Below are 27,066 nucleotides of genomic sequence, written 5' to 3'. Positions count from 1 at the left end.
TGAAGTGCAGAAAAGTACAAAAGGGCAATTAGATCTGTTAGATCCTGACTGATCCTAACCGATCCTCTTGCTGCCTCAGGGATAATTAATAGTTAGCAATAATTACTGAAGCTACCACTGCAGTGTCTCATGCATAAATGTCCCATAATGTCCTGCTGCTGTGTGCCATGTCCTGATCCTGTACCATCGTGGCAGCCTGGATAAAAGCCTGATTTTCAGACTTAATCTGAAGGGAAGGCCTATTTAATCTATACTTTTCTTCATGAGGGAGTGGCTTAGTGGCTTCTTCGCATGAGATTTATTTGAGCAGCGTGAGACGGAGCTTAAAAGCGGGCATCTCACGCCAAAAGTGTGAGAGTTGGCAACGCTGTATAAACACACCGCAATTTATAATACCAATTTAGATCTGGAGACAGCTAGAACAAATGAAGTCTGTTTACGCTCTCAGTCTCCTCGCCTCCCGCATGCTGTCATCCTGCTACCTGGGAGGTGAGTAATGCTGTTTGTGTGGTCTGTCTTAATGTGCTCAGCTCAGTAATCTTCATGTACTTTCAGAGGGCTGTTGTCCAGTAATACTCTCCATCTCCATCTGAGAGGCCTGCAGAGAGCGGAACAAACAATGCAATCAGTGGCTCATCTTACTGCCAACGGCGCTGGCCCCCTCTCCCGTGAGAAAGCAGTTGCAAATCACAGCTCTGCTTTGAACTCTGTTCCAGTGCAGCCACTCAAATTAGTAAAATGCTTGGTTTCATGCAATGAGATCAACTCTTGCTTATCTGGCAGAGGCTCGCGTATGAGGGAGATGTTTTTGCTGTGACTGCCTTTGTACTGGCAGCCAGAGCCGGGTGAGATCTTAAACGGGAAGTTCTAATTCTGTACAGTATCAGACAGCTGATGCAATCAGGATGTTACGCACACAGACTGTAGACAAACATAGACACAGTGTCTGTGGCATCACCAATTGACTTCAAAGGGGACTGTTTGAAGCCTGGGGTTTAGGTTTACATTCGTTTCCATCTGGTCAGGTGCCGAAGCCAAATGATACAGCACTGAGCAAAAGGGTTTGGAGCCTGCATGTACCTGAGGTGAGGCAAACAAGAGGAGCAGACTGTGGCTGAGACACCTGTCAATCCATACGTCTAAGCCTCAACATCCTCTGAAATACTGAGTTTCAAGACAACAGCAAAGGCACATTGTGCAAACCTGATGTCAGACGTGTTGATTTTGCGTTTCTTGAGAGAGGTTGGGGACTTCTCACTGATTCGGCACAAAGACCGTCCAATGTTTAATGCATGTAAATTCCTCTTTTTGTGTGAAATAATGTTGCAATGTGCCAACAAAAGCAAGGAAGATGACGTGCTTGCGAGCAAACATGAAATGCAACAAATACAAGCCTCAAGGATACATTTTGGTGAGAATGTAAAATAACTGCATGTCATCAAATAAAAAAAACAAACCCACCACAAGGAACCTTTAACTTCTACAGGCCATTTGGTGAACTTTGTCTTAAGCAGCTTCACAGCAGCTTCAGCACTTTGTGGTTGCCTGCAGGCTCTCTGTGAATTCCTATGGTGTGTACTTGAATCCACGCTGCAGCATCCAGGGTGAGTGGGGTGCTTCACTTGATTTTTGTGTCTCTTCACTGGGGGACTAACGCAGTGAAATTAACTCCCACAGAGTTAGAAAACTAATTTTCACCTGGGCTCCCAGTAGTTTCATACAACACCAACACATGCCGCCTCCACCAGCAGACCAGATGATGACCAGATGTTTCAAATACACAATTACAGTACTTGTAATGAGCTCGACTGTTCCACCTCACGCTCAGTTTATTACCTTCAATTTCTCCCCCCTTCTGTTTATCTTAAAAAAAAAAAAAAATGAGACACACATTCAATATTTCAGCTTCTGTTCACAATCTTATTTTCACTTATTTGTAGTTATCAATAACAAGAAAGGGAGAAAACTAATAAATCTGCTCTGACGGCTGAACTCCAGGAATAATTGGAATTTGAGTGCATGCTGCCATGCTGGTTGGAAATGAAATGTCTCACGGTTAGTCTGTGACTGTGTGTGGATTTCGTGGTTGGGCAGCAGAATGCCAGGTTTTATTCCAAACAAGATTTAAATCTACTCTAGCGTCTAATATTACAATTTCCAGCTTGTGTCAGGCAGTGTTCAGGTGGCCTGTTGGAGTTGGTTAACAGGAAAATTATTCCACCTGATGGATGTGGCACTGAGACCAGGTGGCTCATCATGAAATGGCCCGATCAGGGTGAATCTATTTCGTGATAGGTTAAGGCTGATCCTTACATGCTGGAGGCACACGATGCGGTTTGGATACGATGTTGTGTTTATTGGTCTGTCCACAGCAGGGCCACACATCATTTCCAACCTGTGCACACTTAGTATCCTCTCATTAATTAACTTTGTAGTTATTTTATGACGCAATTACACCCTGTGTTCGGTCTGGGAGTACATTTGATTTCTGGCTTTTACACAAGGAGGCATCATCTAACCACACAGAAGTAGGGACTCGTATTGTTTTCATGAGCAAATAAAGAAACCACCATTTTTCTCAGGTCCATTTTTAGCCATGCAGGTGTCATGGCTCTACAAACAAGGCAACGTCAGAGGCAGCCACTTTGATCCAGACTCAAATATCTCAACATCTGCTGATTTCGTACAGACATTCACGGTACACTGAGGATGAATCCCATTGACTTTCATCCAGCGTCACCATGAGACATTCTTGATTTTTTTAGTGAATAAAGCATTTTTCCTGAAACAATTATTGGATGGACTGCAATGATATCAGCTGAACACGTTTATGCCCCCCCTCAGGATGAACTGTAATCATTTTGGTGATCTTTAACTTTTAGCACCATCATCAGGCCAGAATTTTAGCTTGTTGTGCTTTAGCTAACATGCTTACATAAGATGATGAACATTGAAAATGGACTGCATTTATATAGTGCTATACAGTCACTTCACTCACTCACTCACTCTCTCCCTCTCTCTCTCTCTCACACACACACACACACACACACCCACACGCACACACCGATGACACAGCATCAAGAGCAATTTGGGGTTCAGCATCTTGCCCAAGGACCATTTGACAGGCAGACTGGTAGAGCCAGGGATTGAACCACTGACCTCCTCATGGGTGGATGACATGCTCTACTTCCCGAACCACAGCCACCCAATAAAACAAAAAACATCAAAAAAAATATCTGCCTGTTAGCATTGTCATAGTGAGCCTGTTAGCATGCCGACGTTAGCATTTAACCCAAAGTACGGCCTCACGGAGCCTCTGGCACGCCTGCAGACTCCTAGTCTCGTTTAACCTCATCCACTTTGTTACTTCAGGTAAATCAGCTAATATTAAACTATATCTTGCATGTTTTTGGTAAATTCTGTGTTGCACAGCAACATAACACTCCTGGCACCCTTTGATCTCCTGCTCTTTCTGTTATTCGTGAGGCTCACAGCGTCTCATTGTGAAAAAAGCCTCCTCTCTGATTACGGCCTAACGGATAGACATAATCGACGTGTAAATGTGCACACACACACATACACACAATCTTGCACACAACAGACTTCCCCCAGAGCACCTATTGCCTTGTAGCAGCAGTGAGTAAATGGACTACTAAGACAGAGGAGAGTGTTTGCAGCTGATACGTGACACAGAGTGGACGGGCTCGAGGTGGCTGCCGTGGTTGGAGGGCAAAACAAAACCGATGTTGCTGTTTATGCTAGGCGTTTTTGTTTACCTCTTCTCTAAATATGACACACGGTCGGTTGTGTACCAGCAGACATGCCCCGGGCCAAGCCTTCCCTCAGTTATATAAGCAGCTATTACTCTGACAGACAAAACATGGAGTCTGCTGAAACGTAATGCATCAGTACACTGAAGTAACATCATAAGTTTAATGCTCAGACCTCAAATTTTTTACATATATGACAATTATCAGGAATATAGTGCCTGACAGTATAATGGACTGTATATTCTGTATCACCTTATTCTAGATCTCTCGTATCGAGTGAAACATTCAAATATTAGACTCACATTTCCCTAAAATCCAGTCGGATGTTGTTGGTATTTCAGAAAATGTGGGCTAGAATCTGAAATAAAGTTCTGTGGGTTTGAATAATGTTTGGCTGCACAGCCTGAGTTGACTGACCCACAAGCAATGCTGCCGCTTGTTAAGAGGTTAATGAAGCAGGCTAGAGATCTAAAACCAAGTTATTCCTCCGATGATTCACTGAGAGGTGACAGAATATAAGAGGCTGCAACTATTCATGATTGATTTATCTGCCCTTGTTTATTCGATTAATGGTTTAGTCTATGAAATGTCTGCAAACAGTGAAAATAGTGACGACTTGAAATGTTTTTATAAGTTACTGTCCAAAAGATGTTTAATTTAACTATGGACTTAAACCATTGCTTATTGTTAAGCATCAGTTTGATTAAAAAAAAAAACAAAAATCAGCTCAATGCAAAACAGTGAAATCCATGTCTGTTTTTGCAGCCAATTCTATTTCTGTGCAGTTAAATGCAATGAAGAAATATCAGCGATAGTTCAAATGTAAAGTATTCACTGACCTTGTGGTTAACTCGTGGCCAATTATACAATCAGTTTCATGTTGGAGTCAAAGAAAGGCATTTAATATCAGGACATGTGTCAAAAATAAGACTAACTAGCCCGAGGCATGAACTACAGCATGTAGGACGTACACTGTAGTTAGAACATATGTTCCAAATCATTTCATATTGAGTGGTTCAGTGCACCGATGTGTCAAAACACACCCTTTCAACTCAGTGTACGGTGAGTTAAATCCAACACATACAATCAAATCCTCCCACAGTCATTTAAAGTCCATATAAACATGAATGCAAACATAAAACACATTTTTGAGTGTTAGGACAATTACCTGAAACTACCGCTGCTTTTGATGCCTGAATGAAACGGTAATTAGATGAAACATCAATTGAACATTACGTAGATCAGCCTGAGATGAACTGCTGTTCTCTGGCTACTGGGGCTGAGACTGATACCTCCTTTAAAATGAATGCAGCTTACAGCAGTCTCTACAGTCATCCCGTCCTCTCTTACATGTCTGACGTGCATTTCTTTTGATTGTTTTAGAGCGTTTTTCCTGATAATAATGATAAGGTGAAGCGCAGAAATGTCTTGTGGAAGCTGAGGCATTGCCAATCCCAAAATGCTGTTGGAACGACTGTTTTACAAAAGGATTGTAATGACAGGATGAGCGGGAAAGCGTGCTACTTAAATCCCCAGATGAATGGATTGAGGGAATGGCCATTTCCATAAAGTGATAGCATTTGCCCCAAGCTTGTTTTTGTACCCACAAATCCCTTGCAATCCCACAGATAACTTGAAAGAAGAAAAAGATTTGCGCACTGCACAACCGACTGCCAAGAGAAACTCACACAACAAGTGACAGACGAGCATCAGACAGCCTGTCAGCGACAGCTTTAACTCAGCAGGACTGATTACCTGACAAAATTATAACTTCTTAGGGAATAGTGCATGGCATGTAATCAAGTGCACAATTAACACTGCAGCATATGGCTCAGTTGGCAGCCAAGTACAAGATGTTGTAAGCATGTAAATACGACAGCATCATACAAGGAAGGGGGGAAAAAATAGGTAATACAAAACCAAGGAACTTTGCAGTAGCAGGTTCAGGTTTGTTACGTACAGGAAGGTCAGACAGTGATGTTACGTATTCATTCCTCCCTGCCAAGCTGATTATTAAGTGAGTGCCATGATTCACAGTCTTGAAGGACCGCAGAAGCAGTTTTTCATGCTTTAGCTCATTAACTACTAATCAAATTCACATTAGTTCCAACCATTATCCAAATTGTACCATATGTTTTTGGACCCCTAAATCCTACTTTTGGCCCATTTTTCTAGCTTTAGTTTGATTCACTGCCTAAAAACTCTTACTGCCTCTTAATGTCCAACTGCAATAGTCCACAGAGAAGATCTGGGCTGATTGACCGAGTTGCCTCAAATTATTAGAGTGCAGTCCGAGCAAGCTTTACAAGCAGTTGCAAGTCCTTTCGCCTCTCAGGCAACACACACGCGACCCTATCTTGATGGAAGTTGTTGGGGCTGTACGCAGCCTGAGAAGAAAAGTGCAGACAAGATGTATTATTGTCTTCAAATTTTCAATTTATGTACTTAGAGTAGCTACACAGGGTTAATATTGTCTTTAAATTAATTTAAGTAGTTAAGTGCCTCATTTCTCATAAAATATCAGGTCTTTATTGATTTTATGGGTTAGGGCATCAATAATGCATTGATTTATCATTTCTATTATTGTGTTATACTTTCTACATACTATACACATACTTAAACGGAGAAAACAGCGTGTGCACCCCACCTCTCAAACCAAACCTCCACCCCCCCTTGATAGCACACATACAAATGAAAGAGAAGAAAGCGCAGCATTTTGCAAGATGGTGAATCCAAAACGCATCCATTCAGTCAATTTTATGTGGCGAAACGAGCGTGGCGTACTCCCTCAGTTGCGTTTTTCAGCCAATCGATTAAAGCTCGCCCCACTGTGCTAACAACAACAGTGTTGGAAGACCTATTAGTCTGCACTATTTAACATGGCTCCAAGATATTTGCTGAACAAAGTGTCTTCCCTTCACACTATTTCTCTAACTGGGAATTTAAGAGTGTGTTATAAGGAAGCCAGACAGAGAGAATATTTCCAGTTCTGCCGAGTAAAAACTTGAGTTTCGTAGTTCTGCTTCAATACTTTGCCATATTCAAACTCTATGTGACTCGCAGAGTCCCACCGTGTCTAATGCTGACAGAGAAAATTGGAGTTATGAAAAACAGCAGTAAATGTTAGTGGGCAGCAGTGGAAGACTGCGGCCTTGTTCCAGCGTTTACTCCCCACCGGGCTTGGTATGGTGTTATTTTGGAAGCGACAGACCAGAGGAGGTCGAGCACTTAGTTCCAGAAGCCAACATTAGGCTCAGACCTGTTGGAAAATATCCCCTGGGTGCAGAAGCAGAGGTCATCTCAGTGTAGCTGGAGTCCTCTGACACACTTGGCTAGTCCCTCGATCTTGTTGTGTTCCTCTCTATCTCTCTATCTCCTACGCTATTGTGGTTCAGCGAGGTTTGCTTGCTTCTGACTCATCGTGTGTCCTCACAGCATGTTCTGTGCCACCGGACACACGGTACAACGCGGCAGGGATCAGATAGCTGTCCTACTGCATCAGCACAGCGCACAGGCAGGGGGAACAGAGGAAGAGTCGGCCACTGTGGCTTTGCTGTTAGCGTAAGAGCACAGTTTGTTTTTGCAGTCAGTCACATTTTATGCAAATGAAACGCTAAAACTGCATTCGGCACACTGTACATCTCCATCCGAGCATCACAATGAGGGCTGGATGAAAATTCAGAAGGAAAAAACTAATTCTTCACATACTGTACAGTCACATTCATATTTATAAGCCACCAATCAGTCTACAGATGAATGAATGTTTCCTCTTTCAACTCATTAAAGACTGCAGATGGAGAAGTCAATGGAAATCATAAATGGGTACTTTTACTCTATTTAGCATTTATAAACAGTCATCTAATGGTTTTCAACACTGTAATGTTTCTGCATTAGTTTAAAACATACGTCTGAATCATCTGCACACTCACACAGCTAATAAAGGTTTCATAGCACATTAAGTGTAATCATGTATCATTACATAAGATTACAGCTATGTTATTCTGTTTTATACCATTTGCCCTTGAAATCAAACATTTATGAACCATTTATATACTTCTTACAAATAGCAGGATTAGAGTGGAGTTTTGCCCAAACACGTTATGGTTGCAAACAAAGACTTTGTCAATAATATAAATATCTTAAAGCTCTCTGTGGAACACCTCGTAGCTGAACGGTTACATCACCGCCACACGGCTGCAGCCGTCACCGGTTTGATTCCAGCCAGACCTTTGTTGCATGTCGTACCCCTCTCTCCTGTTTCCTGCCTGCTTCTGTGCAAAAAAGGCAAAAACAAAATGACCAAAAAATAAGCTTGCTGTGTGAGTCCAGCAGAACGGCTCCAATTATTACGTATACCAGGCTACAGCTTTTTATTTCTGGAGGTTTGAGTCTCTAATTTGAAGCTTTGTATGAGCAGGGTCTTTTTCACAAATACTGACAGAGCTGCCAAAGAACACTAACATGCAAAACCTAAAGCCCAGTCAGAATTCAGAAAGCAAATGATTGTGATAAATGCCATCTTGGTTGCGTTAACATTTCCCAGCCACAATTCACCATCTTGTGGATACTTTCAAGTCATTTGCATTTTAAACACAGAGACAGGTTTGTTGAATTTTCTGGGTTATTTTTCTAAATTATTTTCCCCTCAGCAGTCATGTCTGATATTGATTCAGTTACAAAATGCTGTTCTGGACTGCATGTACTACCGACTTAAATGAATATTCAAAACCGTGAAAAGTATTTTGACATAAACTGAATGCGTGAGCCAGGCATAAGCTGTAATAAGATCAAAGTAATGCTAAGTGGATCTTCAAGCTTTATTTCCACATTTCATCCAACAATGTGTCTGCTGAAGCAGAAAATTATTCTGCTGCTTTAAAGCAATATAAGTCACTCCAGAATAAACAGTGTTCACTCGGGTCCTCATTCTCATACAATTAAGCTCCGACGACTGACTGAGCAGATAAGAACTATCAAGAAACGAAGCCCAAATAAAATGACAAACGACGGCAATAAACCAGCAGACCAACAATCTGTGTGTGTGTGTGGAGTTTACGTTGCTCCTCAACCATTTTCAGGAGCAATGCAGTCCTGACTGTGCCCTGCAGCCATCTTTAACCTCTCTGTCAAGATTGCTGTGCCTGTACAGCCCCTAATGCACAGTCTTGAGTACTGTTTTTGAAAATGCAATATTACACATTTTGTGGTTAGCGCACAATTTCAGTAATTGCTGACCAATGCAGGCTGGGGCCAGTTTTACTTAAAATAACAGCCTAAATTGGTTTACCGGTAAGAATTTTAGAAACATTTTCAGAGGAAACGGCTCCAGGTTCATCTGCATGTGCAAAGACCGGGTTCAATGATGTACAACATACTGTGTCCAGAAATCAGATGTAAGTCAGAGCTTTATAGCTCATGAGAACATGAGGCCTGCTTGAGCAGATAAGGTTGACTGAACAGGAAAACATTGTGTCTACAACACATAAATGGATCATGTGAGTTTAACAGATGGTACCTGAATATACTGAAACATAATTAAAGACCTTCATGTAATCTTCAGTAAACATGATTTTTATATGTACACATATTTTTTATATTTTCATTATGAATAAACCTTTTCCAGCTTTCAGGAAAACTAAAATAACCTCATCAACATTTCGGCTCATAATTACAAGACTGACACTGCCGCTGCCCCGTCCATCGACAAGCGCAGCATCATCTAATATCACCTCATCATTCATTCTTCTCTTAACGCCACCCTCACCTTTACTGGCCAGCAGACAAAGGGAGACGGGAAATGAGGGTAGAGAGAGATAGAGGGGCATGACATGCACAAAGACCTGCAGCTCGAATGGAAGAGAGGACTGAATGTGCTCCAACCATTTGCTTGTCATTTTCTATTCTATGTACCTTTTGCAAATCTAGCCAATGATCATGAAGAAAAAAAATATGTATTGAGAGGAAGCAATTTGGTTATTGTTACATATCGGCCCCATCGTGGCTCGACCCCTCTGACTTGCAGCGTTGTAGCATGTGGGACACCTCACAATGTCCAGATAAAAACACTTCAGCATCCGTGAAGCACAGAGCACTCATCAACTCATCACCTTAAACATGGGAAGTCAAAGAGGAACATTTCACTCTGTTTGAGCGAAGCTGCACTCACTCAGCCATCAGTCACATCTGTGGGTTCATTGTTGCATTCATAAAACCGTGATTACATACATTAGGATTAGCCGCGGGTGCTGTCTGGTTAATCACTGCAGGGATCGTAATGATCACTTATGTAGCCTACGGCAAGCAGGGTCCAACATGCAGTCTGAAAGGCCGCTCCACCATGTCACTGCAGCAATTCATGACTCAATGATCACCTGATCTGAAAAAACATAAAAATATTAAATAGTTTGATCCTTTAAAGCGTTTGGAATCAAACTGGAAATCACACAATCCTATGTTTTTTTGTCAAAGTTAAGATCAACTCATTGTAATGACTGCACAGTTTTAAGGCTTCTGGTGTAACATTGCTTTATTTTAAATATATGGAAGAATTTTTCACCCTTGGTGGCAGCAAACAGCAAGTTCCAGCCTTCCCCTTGCATCCCTGCCATCACTGAAACCAAACCTCTGCCGGTGCAGCTCCGTGGAACCAGACTTTTCTCATCCTACATTCTGCAGCAACATTAAAGTGACTGGTGTGTGTCTCTCAGAAGAGTGACAGCTTCATGATGTCACCCCTTTATTCACCGAGCCGCACGTCGCACCTCAGCACTTACTGTACTGAATCTGAAATGGGCCAATTACAACTCGAAAGATGAGCTGTAAAAAGAAATAAGATTGTAATAAAGTGGGATACTGGCAGAGTGAACGGGAGCGGGGCGGTCCTCTGCATTAATGCAGACCAGGGGCGATGGCTCCTGAATGCCTTACAATTCAGTCAGTTTTAGGTCATCAATAAGAGTCCTGATTGTTCTCTGTTGGGAGCAGAAAGTTTATTTTATTGTTCTCCGAGGCAAGATTCGCTTGTGTTGCTGTGTTTATGGCCAGATTGTGGCACAGCTGAGCTTTCTAGGAAAACAAGCCACCCTTACCAGTCATAGTACCACTTAAATAATGAGTCCCCATGCTGCTGCTGCTGCTGCTGGGCTCTCTGTTCTGCATCATAATAAGTGTAGGGTCAAAAAAAATAAGTTGGAACTACTGTACTGCACCTCATTAGCCCCCCTCAGGACAGCAGAGTATGTGCCAGAGACTCTAAAGGGCAACACTTTGGGACATGGGCCAGTATTCACGGGGCTCCAAGACGACGTTGTGCTCCACCATCTAAAAGTCCACCAATACCTCTGAAAGACTGCAAGTTCATGCCAAATGCATTATTTACACTGGAGCAAGGCAGGGTTCCCGTTCCATTTGCTTCAGCAGAAGTAGCTTTGCATGCATTCATAAATAATAAATGCGCAGCACAACGCGTGGGAACGGGGAAGAGCGAGCATAAAGAGGAGCCCAGTCACACAGCATGAAAGAGAACAAGGCTGCTTAATCTGGGCATGGTAAAACACTGTCCATGCAAGTGAGTCACCCATGAAGAATTAAACGCTAGATGGCAAAATGCAGACAGAAAAAACAAGAAGGGGCGAGCGGGCCTGAAAAGACAACAAAATTTGCATCTCTGGCAGCATCCGGGCACCTCAGCACAGTGCTGAGGAGATCTCATCACCATCGGGCAGGAAGGCGAAAGCAGAGATGGATATTTCATGCACCATAACGTACAATGAGAGGCTTTCACTGACATGACAACTAAGCAGAAATACACTGAGACATGGTCTGTTGCATGTTTTCATGCAACTGCCACATATCTAATTCTTCCTCTAAGCTGCTGGTGAGAGCTCCGCACAGACTGTCGCGACTGGTGCCAGAGAAATGAACGAACCTTACGAATGGGATTAGACGTCAACCCCGACCCCTCGCCAATCTAGCGAGGATTTGCAGAATGCTTGGATTCATTTTTCATAAGAGAGTAGTTAATAAAAGTTGTTACAGTCGATAGCCCTGGGAGAGCAGCAGCCGTAATTGGATGTCTAACTGAGTCCTCTGACATGTTTGGACAAGCTAATTCTCAGAGCAATTTAGAACTTTAGTTTTACTCCATACAAAGCTCCGACACTGTGTTCTCCTGCACAGTCACACACAAACATCAGTAACGTGCTGCTATGCACATTTCTGGTTTTATGTGTATACATACATACACATATATGCACATTATCGAGAGAAATCTTTGAACAAATACATGAAGATTTCTGATGATTTGGTGAATTCTAAAATATGTAGCCGCCACCTTTCACTCCAGTTGGGAGTGAAACTATTTATTTGCCCACGTACTGCAGGTACGACTCCTGAGTGTAACATCATAAAATGAAGCCGAGTCAGGTTTGAAGAGGTGGTTAGAAGTCCTCACATGCAATATACATGAATGTGTAAACAGCAGTTGGCAGCTGTTAAATTACTCATTTATACTTTGATACAAGGCTTTTGAATTAGCTCAGTTTTTGTTGAGGGCTTATCATTGATGCATGATGGTGTGCAGCATGTTTAATTTGTTATGTTTATATCATGTGTACGATGGGATGTGAGATATATGGATGCAGCACGTTGCGTTTGCTTGCTTCCGTTCAATTTCCTTTGCCTCTGTTTGTGGGCTGCACACCCTCATTCATTCATTCAGTACAGCCACCTGATGTGTGGTCTGTATTTCTGCTAAATTCAGCGTATGACCATGGGGGCTTTGTGCAGTGAGCATGCATCTGAATAACAAAAAATAAATAAATAATTAGCTACTATTGTTTGTATTTTTCAATAACTAGCACCAGAGCAGAATGAGCTCATTCCCTTCCTCAGAACGTTCTTCTCTGGTGACTGAGACATTGTTGATGGGGACTTTATCGCCACCTATTGGAGGTAGGTGTCATTGGACAAAATTCGGGGGGAATAAGGGCCTCAGTTTTAGCACCATAGCGGTCCCTGGCCTCATGTTTCATTACACAAACATAACCTTAATGAGTTCCACAGAGGAGACGGTTAGAAACAGATTGTTTACAGACTCATTAAAAATCCAGTGAACTTGACTCACCCGAACAAATGCTGTCAATTCAGTGGGAAATCAGGAAATATGGTTGAACTGGTATGACCAAAACAAACCATCCATCCATGCAAAAAAAAAAAAAAAAAAGATTTACACTAACAAGACATGAACTGTTTCACCAAAAGCTCAAATATTTAAATTCTGGACATTTTCTTCAGCAGACAATAAGTGGTATTAGCAGACTCTGTGTGAGGTTTTCCTCCATGGGAGAAAGATCTGCAGTGTGGACTGCAGTGTCTTGGCAGGGCCCCATGTATTCTGGGAGAAGGAATGGGGAGGCAGAAGAGAGGAGCTAAAAGAATCCCTTTTCAAGCCGGAGCCAGTTTAATTTTTTGACAGGCCTGCTTAATTCCCTTTTAGAGTCCCTTCAAAAGATTTTGTTCTGTGCTGCTCCTTTGTGCCTTTCCAGCGGGGAGTCTTGTGTTTGTGTTTTCCGGGCACTCTTCAGCCTATTTATGCAAGCTAATTTAAAGTATAAATGAGGCCGCATTTTTGGTGAGTGCACAGACAATTGCAAGTGGGAATAGAGTTTACTGTTTATTTGTTTCACCTATAGTCAGTTGAGCGAGGATGCCTTCTCTCCGGTGACTTCTTGAGAATACGCCGCTGCATATAATTACAGATTTCAATGACAATCGTAACTTGCATAACATAAAGTGGAATTTGCTGTAACTATATTGCAGTAAACAGACGTGTGCTTTTTATATTAGAAAACACAGCATTTTCTTAAGCAAAATACAGTTTTAGATGACATGAAGCAAAAATAAATCAATGCATTTGGCTGCTGATAACACTCATCATCTATCAAACGACACGTGCAGCAAATAAGAAAACCCTGGCATGAGACACAATATTCTACCTGATGTATATCTGAAATCAGGACTGACTGTCAACTCCTTACACTCAGTTCTCATCTTCAGTCTCGACATTGCATCCACACTACCTCTTCAGTGGGGGAGGAGGATTTGATTTTCCCTCACCAATCACAGCAGTCCAATGTATCCTGAGTCTGTTAGACCTGAGTCTAACGTCGTTTTAAGTCCACAGCGATGCGTGGCCGTGCCAGCAGACGTGGTTTTACCAGGTTTTCAAGAGCGGAGTGAAGTCGAAACAAACTGCAACGTCGGACGAAGAACAGCCTCGACAGCAGCGTCTATCTTGTCTATAGCTGTCGCCATTGTTGTTATTACTCCTCCTTGGTTCCGGTGCAACGCTTGACGACGCTTGACAAGAGCGTGACAGCTAATCGTTAGTCCCCCACGGGGCTTACTGGATCGTCTGCTTTTTCTGACGAGAAACTTCTGTTCCATGTCAGGAGGCCAGACGAGTCAGTCAACTCGGCCGAGTGGGTGGATTCAAAGGTCTGGACTCTGGCAAACATAACTTACTGAACAGGCTAATAAATAAGTCAATCAAAGAGTCAATATTCCATTAAAACTGACTGATGTGCAACCTACTAATTATAATTTGCTTTGCCAAAACATTTTGAAGGACATGTAATTATTGCCTTCCAGTCCAGGAAGCGTGTTGTGTGTCCAGACAAGGTTAGAGAAAGATACCGCTTCAAAGTTAGCTCATCCGACCTCGTGCTTCGAGTCAATGATCACCTTTTTAATATTAAACCAAGCCTCCATCATCTTTCCCTGAGTGTGTTGAGTTGCATTAACAGAACCATAAAAACATCCTTCATGCTTAAGTTGCTGTAAATGTATATAACAAAAAAAACGATGAAAACCATTTTGCAGGAACATTTAGCATCATCGTTCCTGCTGTTAATGTTAACAAAAACTGCAGCGTGACATAAGTTAAGCGAGGCATCATTATGTTTCTTCAAAGATGTATTTGGTGCTGAAAATTTGTTTGATATGAGCCAAATTTTCACAAGTGATAAATGCTATTAAAAAGCTATCCCAACCTGAAAAAACTAGTCAAAGTGTCACAACAATGGTGACACGCTGCCAAACTTCAGACGAACAGCAGAAGCTGAGAGCTGAGTTTGAGTCTGAGCAGCAAACTTTCCTTCACAGGTAACCTGCGGCTGCCACCCCTCACTGATGATGACTTCTTCCCTGAGCATGACAGCGGGTTATCACGCCAATGGTGCAGGCGAGCGGGAAGAGCCTACGGGGTCATCCATATGGTGCAGGATTTCCAGTGTGAGGTATGCATTTATGTGGGTCACAGTGGGACGTGGAGGGATGCAGTGCTTTGATTTATTCTGTTTATTCTGTTTTAATGTCTTGGCCTTCTTTCATAGGGATCTATGAAGCTTATTTCCACATTTTGCACCCTTCATACAGTCAAAAATGAATAAAATATGTTAATGTATGATAATAACGTGCAGCCACTCTTATTTTAAACAAATATTAAACCTATGAAATAAGGTGCAGTATATAAAGAACATACACCCATAACAACCTGCTCTGTGTGTGTGTGTTGCAAGTTTTCCTGCTTTTTTACTCCCCTCTTCTTTCTTTCTTACTTTGCCTCGCCCTTTTCACTCAGCTGCAGCATCTCTCGAATCACAGTCCCTGTCAATCTCCTCCCCGACGTATCTAAATACTGCGCATACCGCCTGCTCTCCGACGTGAGAGAAACTGCTCTCAGCTTATCTTACAAACCCACTCAGGGGAATTGATTAATTCATCACTGCGAGCTGTTTTTAATTACAGTGTCAAATGATCTGTTAATGGACAAAGTGAAATCTATTACATCATTCTATATATAAGTGAGCTTTCTGCCTTTAAGCCAACAATCCTTGGTCTCCAGTGGCCGAGGTCATACAGGATTACTGATATATGAAACTGCATTCGGAGGCATAAGCAACTCGGAGGCATAAGCAACACTTAATTAGCTCCTGCCTGCTCACTTATCACCGTCTCAGTCTAATCCTACAGCTCGGACAGGCTTTCACACCACTTTACAAAGGACATTTACTTTAATGCCTCGAGTGCCGATCAGACAGAGACATAAAATTATAATATCAAACATTAAAGCGATGAAAATGGCTGATATTAAATACTGTGTTGTTCAATTCTCGCAGCTTCATGGGCAGACATTAGCACGCGGAGGTGCTCAAAATGTGAAAAGTATGCAACCTTGACACTGTGGTGAAATAATTGGCGGTGTAGATGCCAGCCTGCAAGGCGAGCTCAAGGCCTCAAGGTTGAAAACTGCTTTCATTGCGTTTGGCCTGAAACGAAAGCACAGCACATATTCTAATGGCATTCTACCTAACGTCAGGTGAATGTTGATATGTGCTGCGTTATCACTTTCACTGAGACTCTTTGAAGGCTTTTCCTCAGCTTTGTACTTTATTCCGTAAATGAAAATTTAATCTCCAGATCAAGGACGGAGAGCCTCAATTATCTGTCTCTCCACAACATATGTCTAGACAATCTTCCTTTTATTTCTGCTTTGGTTTTTGTTTATTTCTCACTTTTTTCCCTTTTGAATGAGGAAGCAGGTGAGGTGGAGCAGAGATGACGTTTTTAATAAGAAAGATTTATGGATTCTATCTGACCCAGAAATGTTAGGAATCCTACAGCATCGTACTCCCCCTCACAGGACCAAGAAGTTGTGTTTCATAAAATATGTCTTTGTGATCAGCAGCATGTCGAGCAGCCTTACAAATATTCAGGAAACCTGCCTGAGCTGTTGACATGAATTATGCTCTTAAACTATCACAGGCACATGCATAGGTAATCCAGACATTGGTTTGCGGTCCCCAAATGCCTCTGAAATATTATTTTATGACAGTGTTGAGTCTTGTAGGTTCCATTACCATCGAGGATGAGCTGAAAATACGTTTCTCCGAAACCATTCGAGACACTAACTTGCACTGTAAACCGTTACGCTGCATTGACGTACAGTAATGACTGCAGCGATCCCCTGAGCCAGGCTGCAACATTCATGAAAACATATCAACAGCGAGTCAACAAAGGAGTTAGTGAAATGGAAACATGTCATCGAAGGAACGGTATGAGTGTTTTGTCAAACGGTGCGCTCTTTGAGCATTAAAAGCCGCTCTGAGTGACAGCTCACCGGCAACGTTTCCTTCTAACGCCAGTCCTTTGACCTTTGGCTCAGTGGGGGCTCCGGTGATGATATACTAACCGCTACTCATTAAAATATTACCTTACACCGCACCACCGCTGTGAACAACACTGCTGCCGAAGCCAATTTGCACTCTTTTCCTGTTTCCTATCCCCTCTATCCGTTTTAACCACACTTAACACTCTTTTCCACTTACTGTTGCCCACATTCAGCGGCCCCCCCGGGGACGAACCATGCACATATGTCGAGGGAGGAGGGGATGGGGGAGGAGGAGGGGAGGCAGAGCATGGGGCTATTAGACAAAAAATCATCGGCTCCGCTTTGCCTCGGATCTTTGCACAACTCTCACTAATTCCTCTAACCGCTGCTCTTGAAACGCTGTCAGCATTAGCGCTTGTCCGGCTGGTGGAGGCTGCTGTGCAGAAGCACCGCACTACGTGTGCTCTTGTTAATGTAAGATGCCGGATTATAAACAGCTCTGGGACAGCTATCGGGTCATGCATTAGGTAGGGCCTGACTGGCCCAACAGATGAGTTTCAGCGGAGAAGGAAGGTTTAATCAATCCAGTTTGTACACTGTTTACTGAGAAGATTTTTTAGTGGAGAGTAGGAAAGAGAGAGCAGAGGGGGAAGCTTGGGTGATATTAAATAAATGTTCACATCCTCTAATTGATTTATTTGTTGTTGTGTCTGGCTTTTTATTGACCGGGCCGCTCCAGGGCAAACACAGTTAGCCTTGTTTGAATTCATTCTGCAGTGAAAAACAATAGCTATTGTAAAGTTACTATAAATACATACAAATAGTAGCTTGTGTGAGTTCAAAATGGCATCTGGGCCGGCATTGCTCTGGTGGCCTGAAGCCAACACAGTGCAGAGGTCATGCAACAACAGCTGCGATCATTACGTTACAGGGAGCCCTCAGGTCAATGCACATGTGTTTACATGTTGGGGAAAAAAGTTACCACTGCAATGCATAATTCTTGTCAAACACTGGTCACAAAATATGATAAACAGACTATTTGCTAAACCAATTCCCCAAAAGGTGATCCATGTCCAGTCATAGCTTAGTAACTGGAACTGAACCTGGCAGGTGTGACAAAGCAAAAATGTAAGGAATGGATTAAACTGTGTGTTTGTGTGCTTTAAACTATGATGCATGTCCAGCTAACAACCAAACCAGCTACAGTAAGCTAACCTATGTTGTCAGGTAACAGGTTACGTTCAAAAACGGTCAATATTAATGGCTCTCTCTTGGGTCGTGTCTGAAATCACTGCCTTGTTCATTCACTGCCTCCTATGTTCCCATTCATTGCTTGTTCACCAGTTAGTAAGATTAACACATGCATATGTCCAACACTAGTTATTATTATCAAGTGTGAAGCTTGATGAGCTCGGTCAGGCCATTCATTTGGAAGATACTGTTAGCTGGCTACAGCATTGATCTAGGCTGCAAACATTTACATTTAGAATTTCCAATGACACTGGCTGGATATTAACATGTCCATTTTCACAATGAATGTACTCTGTGTACAGAGAGAGAGAGAGAGAGGCAGGCAATGATCGACGGGGGCCGAGGTCTGTGTTTTTAACAGTTGATATTTGAATCCAATAAATGCCGGATGATGAACTTTTGTGTGTGTAGCTTTAGCCTCATTCATTTAGCCATCAAGTGCACATTAAGACCTTTCTTACATGGCTGATGAGGAAGCTGAAAACATTAAAAAAAAATCAGCCGGCGACAGTTTTCAACCAACTCACCGAGCTAACATTAGCTTTATTAGGCTAAAGCTGATGCTTCCACTGAAAGTCATTTCAGCCAGTATAAGCAATAGTTGTCAGCTAGAAATGAAAACCTATTGTTTAACTCAAGGAGCCACTGTTTCGAAGGATTTCAAGTGGTGCATCTGTCACATTGTAAACTGAACACTGTGTGAGAACAGAGAGCTTGACAGGTGTAACAACAGTAAATAAGTGGAGTGAGATTTAGCACATCGTTAATTTACACCTAAATTCTGCTGATACACACAGTGCATCTGATCACCTAATAGCCTTTCATGCAGTGATTTACTGTAAACTACATTAGATATGCTGTGATTGAACTGACAGCAGTTAACATGATCAATAACGTGATAAACGACCCTTAATGATTCACAAATTAATCACTCCGAGGAAGCTCTGAGAAGAGAAGATCATGCGGCAGGAACGGAAGTTGAGAGTAAAACTGTGCGACGTCGGTTTTCACAGCAGAGCGATGACAGCTGATGTGAGCTGATGGGAAGTCAATGGACGGTTATTCCTACATGTGTTTTTAAATCGCCTTAATGATTGACGTTGGCTCTCAGACCGTGATTTGAGGGGAGATGAAGATGACAAGCGTCATAGTCCTTGTCAGTGTGTTGTAATGAGATGCTTCAAGGACTGAAAATAGATCCTTCTATTTATACTGAAGGACCTGCAAATTGTCTTGTTCTGTGTGACAATTCTCAAATTCCTCGGCATCTCGGATCAACACTGCGAGTAGGAATTCAAGCCAAAATGGTTGCCTTACCCACAAAATTCAAAACAAGCTGTTTTATATTTGTTCAGTCATTAATTAAAGGAAAACCTAAGTCCCGGCTTTGTTTTCGGTTTCTCTTTGATCAACCTTCCATTGTGCGACTAAAATAGTCGTCGCAGTTTCAACACTTTTTTATCCAGGATTTATTTGGCCTGTGACTGTGCATGTTAATACTTTATTACAGCCTGTATGCTAAGTGGATTGTATAAGCTTGCTTAGCATAATCTCAGAGGTGTAAGCATATGCACCACAGCATGTTAAAAAAAACCACACACACACACACTGCTAACAGATGCTAAACCTTCAGTTGATCCAGGAGCTTACTCACCAATTAGTTGGTGTGTTTCATTTTTTTTTTTTTTTACTGGATGCACCTTCAAACCTGTCTTTTCAAAGGAGTGTGTTACCTTTCAGTGTGTGTCCACAGAAATAACATGAAGGAGGTGTGTTGCTGTAGAGGGCTACTCCCTTGCCCTCCTGTGTGTGCAGAGTAATCTGGAGAGCAGTTTGACATGATGCTGACTGCTGACTCCAAAGCTTTTTTCCCTCCTCCCCTCATTTCTTTGCTTCTCCTCTCTTTCTTCTGGTTCTACCCTCTGCTCCCTCTCTCTCTCTCTCTCTCTCTCCTCTCCTCCTTCTTCTCCTCTCCTTCCTCTCTGGCAGCTGTCTGTTCAGCTACCCGTGAGTACAGTATCACCTTGCAGACAGCGACGTGGTCTGTACAGCTCTCAGAAATAAGCCTCTTTTCTGTTTTGCAGCAGAGGTGCAGATAAGGAAGAGAGAGGTCTTCTGTGAGAATGACCTTTTTTTTTTTTTCTTTTCATTTCAAGACAAGCAAAGGCATGCAACAGCATTAGCATGGCTCAAGTGAATAATCTGCCGACATAAATGTAAAACATGCACGCAAGATTTCTTCCCTCTGAGGTAAAAAAAAAAAACACAAAAAACTGCACAAACCCACTGCAGATTTGCTCTCTTTGAAGAACAAAATATTCCAGGAATACCTTAAAACTATTTTAAATGCTTATTCTAAGCTTATTCTAAACGTGCATGTTTTTGTTTGTGTTATTTCCGTTTTCTGTTCTTTCATCAGGTTTCACATTCACTTCGTCCTGAATCTGATCAAAGCATCTCCACCTCCAGTATTTCTCTCTTGTTGCTCCCTGCATTCAATTGTCATGTAAAACAACATACAATCACTTTGTCTCCGCTAAGGCAGTCAGATAACAATATGCACTTCTGCTACAACATCACCTGAATAATGAAGTCCCACTTCACATGACCAACAACACATTTGTATGTATAAGCAAACTGAATAGAGGCAGGTCACAGAATAATCTGAAATACAGCAGAGCAACAAAACAAGAAAAACATGACTGAAATGAAAAGACTGTTCATCTATTCAAAACATTTAGTCTCAACTTTCATTTCAATTAGAACTTATTAATCAATTTACTTTACTTTTTACCTTTGGACGGGCTCTTTGTTTCTCCCTGTTTGCAGTGTTTATGCTAAGCTAAGCTAACCATCTCCTGGCTTTGGATTCAAATTTGCCTTACAATCAAGAAAGCGGTGTTGATTTTCCACATTTCTGAAAGAGCACATTTCCCAAAATGTAGTACTGGGTGAGCGAGCAGCTAAAATCCACAGTTGTTGCAGCCAAATTTGTGGTTTTGGCTGCTACATTTCCATAAAAGATTTTCAGACTTACGGTGATTAACAGACTAGTAAAGATAAATACCTCTGATGAGACTACCTTTCTTTAAGTCAGTCAGATTCCTGGCACGCTAACCGGTCCTCTTTCAGAAGTGGAGCTAAGTAGCAATCTGCTATTGACATCATCCTGCAACCCGAGAGCTCGTCATACTGAGTCACGCTCAGCTCTGTTATGCCGTATTATGAAGAGAAATGTGTCACCAAAACTGACAAACAATAAAGACGACACAAACGGGACAGCTCAGGAGGAGAAAGTGAGACGACGAGAGCTAAATCAAATATTCAAACAGAGCGATATGCCCTATTAAATCATTCCTCACGTAGACTTCGTCAAGCGGAACTCGTGGTTATGACGGGGGAAGTAGTGTACACGATATGCTTGGCGTTCAAGTGGCTCAGGAGGTAGAGCGGTCGTCCACCAATCAGGAGGTCGGTGGTTCGATCCCTTCAGTCCACATGCCGAAGTATCCTTGGGTAAGATACTGAACCCCAAAACTCTGATGCTGTGCCATCGGTGTGTGAATTCATATGTACGTCGCTTTGGATAAAATGACTAATTGTAATTGTAATGTGGTACAGCAGGTCGGTGGCAGAAACACACACACACTTGATGTTCACTGAGACGGACGATGCAAGCGCAGCAAAACTGCAGCTCATTGATTTTCAAACCACCAGAGGAGAATGGAAGTCAATGGGCGTAAGAAAAATTAAAGCCACGAATCTTAAACTGTCCCACATGCATTTAAAAAGGCTCAGCAAAACTGTAAAGTGCGCATTGTTTGTTGATAAGGAACTTAAACACTGCAAACAAGAACGCTTTCGGACAATTCTACAAAATCCTGGATTACACTGATGACAACAATTTTTACATCCAGTGACAACATTTTTAAATTTTTCTCTTCTTGGCAGCTACACTGCTGTACTAAACGAAGGCCACGCTACTGCCAGCGCTGGCACTGAACATAAACCACGAGGAGCAGATTTGTCTAATATGGACTTGGAGTACTGGGCTGCACAGCGTTATCGTCCCTTAAATCATTCACTACATTTGCATTTCTAAGAATAAACGTGTACAAGCGTTCTTTAAATACTGCATGTGAATGTGTTAGCATGTGATCGTCACCTGCTAACACTCACACACAAACACACACAAACAAGGGATGATTCACACAGGATGGAAATCTTCAGCTTGCGACACACAGGCATCTGCTGTGTGATGACGGCATCTTTCCCACACATCTACATCTGCCTCCTTTATTCTTATCACACGAACAAAAAGAACACATGAACAGAAGAAATAAACACAGGTGTACATTCACCACGTATACCTGCACGCTGCACACACCAGCGCTGCGAGGATTATCCATTTCAATTTGGGAGCCCCAAAGCTGTATAGACAGAAACATCTGTAGAAGACTGAGTGAGCACTGGGATTGTTATCAGATAAAGTCAGCCATCTTTTGGCCAGGGAGTCTGCCTCCACATTCAAAATGGTGAATATTGATTCGTCCATTAGTGTCTGCATCTTTCTTTTCCAATCCATGTCACATTCAGCGATGACTAACCCTCCTCCCCTTGTCAATGCGGCCATGGCTTATGCTGCATTTAAGTGAGGTGGGATCAATCTGTCTAACAACATGACAGCTCAGAGCAGCGTGTTGGAAGCAGTGATGTATTCAAAGCCTTGCTGGTGGCCGTTTCCTGCAGACTTTTGTTTTTGTGTCTCACCATTGCATCTCAGGTAAAATTGGGGTTTAATGCATTTTGGATATTTTAGAGGGAGAGCAGAAAGAAAGAGATTAGTCATCTGTTTCTCTTCTGTCTTCACCTTCAATTGTTTTATTTTGTCTTTTTTTAGCCACATATCGTTTAAATTGCAGATATTTCTCCACATAAATAACAAACAAAAGCAAAAATTAAAAGTTCAAGCAGAATTACTGTGATTAAGGTCCAACACGTAAGAAAAAATCATCTCCTAAAACTTATGTTCATGTAAAACTGATTGCAGAATCATTATTCCATGAGTATATCCCAACATAATAAATGCTAAATATTAATATATAACATACCTACATAATGTTCACTGTCAACATATTTAATATGGCTTTCCTGCAGTATCCACTCCTGACAACTAAAGCATGATTAACGTATTTATGGTCCTGTTCAGGCAGCTCAAAGCACTGAAACGTTTGGGTTAGGGTTCTTGAAAGATCCTCGTCTTGATTTCAAAAGGTCGACACTGCCTTCAGGTACTGGACAGGACAGAGTGATTAGTGGTAGACCGATTAATTGGACCAATATCTGGCATTTTCAGATAAACCTTACACAGATGAAACATCAGAGATTTTTCATTTTCAAACAACACAATGACATCGCCATTATATACTGTCCATCAGCCACCCTTCTCATATTAGTGTTAGCTATTGAAAAGACCGTATCAGTCGACCGCTAACAGTGACTTTATCAATGTTCAACCAAAAGCATAATGTTGGGGCCACTTCACCTTGTAAAGTGAACTCCTTTGCATCAGCTTCTATAATCACACTGTGCAGACAGAACAACTTCAGCAATGACGTGAAGTTCTGTTCAAGTCCACCCAACAAATGAAAGTCCAACATTCACTCTCTTTTTAGCTCTGGTCTGGTTTCCACCAGCAAAAGTTAAGAAAACCAAAGAAATCAGCTGAAAGATGGTAAAATGCTCTATAATGCTGAGGGGAACTGCAGAGTTGGGTAATCTTAGGGGTCCTTATTGCAGCACCTTTCACATAGTCATGAATATCGCAGCTTTAACTTAACCTGACAAAACAAAGGGCGCAGGATGCAAACCCATCTCCACTCCAAGTCATGTGCTTTGTACACACAACCGTCCAACCTGACTTCTTCCCTGGCAGTGAACAAAACACCGCTAGAGGAGGTAATGCAGGCAGCAGCTATTGCATTGAACAAAGCCAATGAGTAAATACAGAACAGCCTCATTCTTCATAGTTCTGAATTAAACTCCGTCCTCCCAGTCTCTTTCAGTCTCCCGGAGTCAAACAGAAATGTCAGCACAAGAAACACAGACATTAAACAGGCAGAAGCACACAAACACCCCGTCATCACCCAAACATGCTCATGAGTGACAAGACAAGTGGGCGGTGTTTTGAGTGCTGCTGCAGACAGTGTGAAGCCTCCTTACTTGACTGGTTAATGAATTGGCAGAAGCCCCCTACGTCCTCTGCCAAACAGCAATACAACCCTGGCATCTGTTTCTCAACCAGGAGGGCCCATCCGTACTTCATCCTTTCCTGTTTTTTCTCTCCTCTATTTATTCATCATCACTTTTTCACGATCTTGTTTTTCTCCTGGAAGAGCAGCGTGTTTCTAATTACCTCAGGGCTATTCATTACAGATGACACCCTCCACGTTGCACTGCAGAGATATTCGGAGTGCAGAAGAAAATGGGGTTTGCCTTCACACTGTGTTCTTCTGTATTGATGAAAAGGGAGATAGAGGGGAGGAAAGCTTTAATCTTTTGACAAAATGCTACACCGGGGCATGAATATCTGCTTTTATTGTCAGACTATCTTCTGTGCAAGGAATCTGTTAAAGGGAGTTGGTCTTGCTTGAGAGAGCACAGAGAGAAAGTTTGATCTGCAGCGGTGAATCACCTAGAGGAGGCATCCACAATACAAGTGACGTGAGATAAATTAATTACGCCGCAAAAAGGTTCAAGCTCACAGGACGCGTAACATCTACAGCAAACAGTACAACTGCTCTGCATTTCTATCTCTGCTGGTGCCACAGTGGAGGACGCACCATTTTCCAAACCTCAAACATTCTCAACAAGTAATATTTGTGGTAATCAGACATCCGGCTGCCTGCCTTCGCTTCTGGCCAGAAATTAAATATACATATTCAATCAGCCCCCAATGGTGTGCAATATTTACCTCCCGCTACTTAAAGCGTAGCCAGTACAGCTGTCGACAAGGCTAATATTGCAATCACACAATCAATGGCATGACTTGATTGCTTTGTCCTGGCAGTTAAGAGAGTGCTTTAATGTTTGTTGGTTCTGTGGAAAGCAGAGCTGGACCAAGATGTATTTTCAAACAGCTCTTAGCGAGTCTCAATATGTTTGCAGCACAGTTCTGTGTGTTAAAATCCACAAAAAGAGAGACGACTTTAGCATGTTTTAAAGGTCAAAGGATGCAGGAGGAATATGAAAACAAGTGTCTACAGCAACGCTCTGTGACACACACAGCTGTGCTTTGAGCTAAATGCTAAGATCAGCATGCTAACGTGCTGAAAAATGACAACGCGAAGGTGGTGATGTTAAGCAGATATGATGTTCACGGTGTTCACTATCATGATCTATCATTGCAGCATGCTAGTATGCAAGTACAGAAAGGACTGTCAGCTTTTTAATTTACTCATAATTTGACCTGTTGGAGGCACTAGAGGAAAAAACAAGGGATCACAAAGTTATTAGGACTGATTGTGGTCACCATGAACGTCTGTAGAAAATTTGGTGCATTCAAGTGTAAACCCACCGTGTCATCACCCACTGGTTTGTTGACTACAGTTCTGAAATCTTGCGTTTGGCATTTTGGCTGTTGCCATCTTGGTTTTTTGTAGCCAGGAGTGATCATACTTGGACGAGAGGGTGGAGGTGGGGAGGATATGCATTGCTACACCTCTTTCCTGATTGGATCTGACTGAGAACACAAGGACACGACAATCACAAGGTAGCCACACCCTAAAGCATACCCTGATTTTTGCCTATTTTACTCTAAATGAGGCAATAATTTACAAAATGAACAGCATGCTATCTTGAAGAAGATTTGACACTAGTAAATGAGACCATGAACTCATTAGGAAACTGTTTACTCAAGTAATAAATCAAGTGAGAAGCAGGGTCATTTTCTCATTAGATTCCATACAATCTGACTTCTCTTTACAGCCAAGGAGTCGCACCCTAATGGCCATTAGACAGAATGCCTGTTTAAGACTCACTCGCATTAGCTCCATCCACTATTCATACAGTCTATGGGTGCAATCCACAAAGTAGATGTTGAGATATTTCACAGGATAAATGGAAACACTGACCTGCTGCCAATCTATGCAATGGTTGTAGATTTTTCAGTCTGGAGCACAGTGGTGGACGGACACTGACATCTCTAAAACCGTTCCACTGTGGCTTAAAACTACTGACTACCAACAGAAATATCTTCTTTAGTTCCACTTCTAATGGAATTACTGACAAATCGGCAACATCTGGTACTCGCAGCAGGTTAAGAATTATCATTGTTAAACACTATTTGCCCAGATGCAGTGAAAGCCAATCAAGCTTGGGCTCAACGACTGTCCCAGGCAGCTAATGATCTTTTTAATGCGCTGTCTTGTGTATTATTGTTTCCTCTGCCACTCATTTAAAGATATTTCTAACAGTGGAAGTACAGTTCTGAAGCAAAAAAAACAGAATGGATAATGATTTTTTTTTTTTCCACTGTTATTTATTAATTATTTGCAAAGTGGGAATGGACCAGATGGCGACATGGTGATGAGAATGAATTGAAAACCCTAGAAAGATATCTTGTTTTATCTATGCACTCCAGCTGGAAAATCTTCCTTGTGCTTTAAAAAAAGCTACTGGCAATGCACCACTTGCATATCATCTCTCAGCTCATTGTTTTGTAGTTTATTTTTCTTGCTTCCTGGCAAAATGTAAGTGACATGACATTTCATTTGCAGATACAAAGTTTGATGTGGAAAAGTAAAAATTATGTAACAATAACAGTAAATATCAGATTTACTGTAGGTGTTAGAGACGCCAGCTTCTCCGCTTTTA

General features: G+C 42.0%; 1 protein-coding gene across 1 annotated transcript in view; it reads right to left on the bottom strand.

Annotated features, from left to right (window-relative positions):
* tafa3a (TAFA chemokine like family member 3a) overlaps window positions 1-27,066 on the bottom strand; it is an 88,617-nt gene that overhangs the window by 37,758 nt on the left and 23,793 nt on the right. The gene's annotated exons all lie outside the window — the stretch shown is intronic.

The sequence above is a fragment of the Chaetodon auriga genome, chromosome 2 (assembly GCF_051107435.1).
Source record: "Chaetodon auriga isolate fChaAug3 chromosome 2, fChaAug3.hap1, whole genome shotgun sequence".
Taxonomy (NCBI): domain Eukaryota; kingdom Metazoa; phylum Chordata; class Actinopteri; order Chaetodontiformes; family Chaetodontidae; genus Chaetodon; species Chaetodon auriga.
This window is presented reverse-complemented; position numbering and strand designations above follow the sequence as displayed.